Raw genomic sequence first — 2,804 nt, 5'->3', positions numbered from 1 at the left:
CATTGCACAACAACAAAACAAACAAAGACGGCCATGTCCAGTGTGGTCCTGGATATGACGACTGGACTGCAGGGTCCCAGTATCACTGTGACAATTCTTTTACCAGCTATGACCTTGGACAAGAACTTCTCAGGAGGAAACTTATCATGGTGGCACAGTGAAGAAAACTGGACCTGAGCTGCCTGCTGAAATCTTGCAGGTGAAGGACAGAGCTCCACCTCTTTGACAGACACCACCACTGTTGGCTCATGTTGTCAAAAAAAAGTGTCAGTTTTTGACACACACGCATCTAAACACACACACACATACACACATGCATGTTCTTGCACACAGAGACTTTTCCTCTGTTTTTGTTTTTTCCTTGTTGTGAACCAGTAGTTGGTTTCTGTTGGTTTGATTTGCTTGACTGGTTGTTGTTTGTTTGACCTTGCAAATCCATATTTTGGGCTCTGGCTTGTTCTGCTTATCATTTTGTGTTTGTATTAAAGTTCTGTTGCTGAAAAAAAGACTTCTTTCCCTTTTTGTTGAAGTAAATATATGAGGGTCGAAACTGACCCATAACACCATGGATGTTACAAAAGTTAATAATATTAAAATGAGGAAGATGAGAGTATGATTGTTTTGTCCGGGGGTGGCGGTCCTGGGCGTGCGTGCCTTCGACTCACCCCGGCGGGTGGGCTGGGCCTCTCCGGGGAGTGGGGGGTCCCGGCTGGCTGGCTGGTGGTGCCCTATAGCCTGAAGCCCTCCTGCTCTGGGGGGAGGGGGAGAACAGGGGATGAGTAGAGGGGATGGGGATCGAGGGTTGGGGGGGGGGGTAACTCTGTTCGGGGGCGGTGGGCCTGGTCGTTGTGGTGGGCTGTGGTTGCCCCGCCTGGGTGTGGGGTGTGGGTGAGTGTCGGCCTCGCCGCTGGCGGACCCCTTGGGGGGCTCTGGTCGGGTCTTGGGCCGGAGGGGCCCTGTGCCCCTGGGCTCTGCTCATGCTGTGGGGGGGGGGGAGTGCCCGGCAGGACCGGGGTCATCTCTGCCCCGTCTCTCTGTGGGTTGCTTCTGGGTGGGGGTTGCTGCTCCTATGCTTTCCTATGGGTCCTGGCATGGGTTGGGCCTGTGGCTTTTTCCTGGGGGAGGGGTGGCCTGGGGCTCCCCGTGTCCTGGGGGTTTCGGGGTGCTCTGGTGACCTGGTCCTGACCTACCTGCCATCCTGGACTGGGGGTGCGATGTCCTGGCCCCCCACATCAGCTACAGCCAGCTATGCACAGCATCCAAGACAAACCGTAGCACACACACAGACACATACACACGCGTATACACACATACACGCATGGAGCGCAAAACTGACCCATAAACACACACTCAGACATTTATCTTAAAATCATATTAAACCAAATGGTAAGCCTGCACCAGAAATTCTGCAACCATTGTTTTTTTTTTTCCTTTTTCTTTTGTTGTTGTTACTTTTTCTTTGTTTGTTTATTTGCTTTTTTGTTTGTTTTTTATCTTTGTTTGTTTTTGTGTTTTTGTTGTTGTTGTTGTTGTTTTCTGTTATTGCTGTTGTTTTTTTTGTCTCCCCCCTCCTCCTTGTCTTCACTGTCCTGTCCCTGTTCTCTCTTCCTGTCCACTCCTGAGCCTCAGTCCGGTAGCTTCATCAATGAACCAATACCATTCCTTATAAAATTAAACATAAATGGCGATAGGAGGAGTTTATCAGATTCCTCCTATGCAGAATAAAACTGCTTCAGTACAACAATGCACCAGGAACACTGATGCTGCTTGCCTCAGCTACTGAACAGGACAGGTAAAAAATAAATAAATAAATAAATAGTATTAAAATGAATAATAAATAAAACCAATCCATGTCAGAGATGTGTTCTAACACCCCTCAGTAATGGTCAGGAAACACAACAACCTTTTGTTTATTTCTATGATTTTCTTGAGGTTCATTTGATCATTTTTTAACTGAAATCGAGGGTTTACTGACTAAAAAAAGGTCCAGAGGCCCACAACAAAATATTCCAATCAATATTTCCATGGATAAGGAAGCCTAACAAGGAAACCAAGAGATGGGAAACAACATGGATCATAGAAAATTGTTTTTAGTTTATTTTACAGCTGGTTGAAGACGAGGGTCAAAACTGACCTGTTAACATAAGAGATGGGAACAGAAAGCTAACACAAGAGGAAGGTTGAAGCTATGAAAAAGGAGTTTGATAAAAATCTTGAACTGACAGTAGAAATATCCTTTTTTATGTTTACCTTTGTTGACAGAAGTCACTTTAGCTTGGCAGTGAAAAGAATCTCTGCTAGCTTGACAAATAAGTGCACAAACTGGGTTCAAGCTGGACTTTGGACACTGGTATCTGCAACAACTCCCATCAACTCCTAATCTAGCATCTCTGCTGTGCTCAAACTATTTTACAGAACATTTGACAGACCTGTGGAGCAGTGAGGACAGACATGAGTTGATCCACATGATCCACTGAAGCGCCATTTTCCCCTGCCACTGAGGTCACCAACATGAGCTGGAGTTGGGACTCTTGAACTGAACCTGGTATCACAGCGACACCTACTGCTGCAAAATGGAAAAGCAACATTGAACCCAAGTACAGGATTGGAGGGAGACTGATGGTCGCTGTTTGGGTTTTTGAAGAACAAGGAGGGCGTTGGTTCAAGCTGGATTCTCAGAGACTATTTCCCTAACCTCTACATTGGCATCTACACTGTCATCCAGTCATGTGACTGAAGTCATCCAGTCATGTGACTGAAGTCATCCATTCATGTCAGTGATGTCACTTGGCAGGACTGTCATT

The sequence above is a fragment of the Aulostomus chinensis genome, chromosome 4 (assembly GCF_037954235.1).
Source record: "Aulostomus chinensis isolate RoL2024-O1b breed Wild chromosome 4, RoL_Achi_v1.0, whole genome shotgun sequence".
NCBI classification, from domain to species: Eukaryota; Metazoa; Chordata; class Actinopteri; order Syngnathiformes; family Aulostomidae; genus Aulostomus; species Aulostomus chinensis.
The sequence above is the reverse complement of the archived record's forward strand: the minus strand, read 5'-3'. Positions refer to the sequence as shown.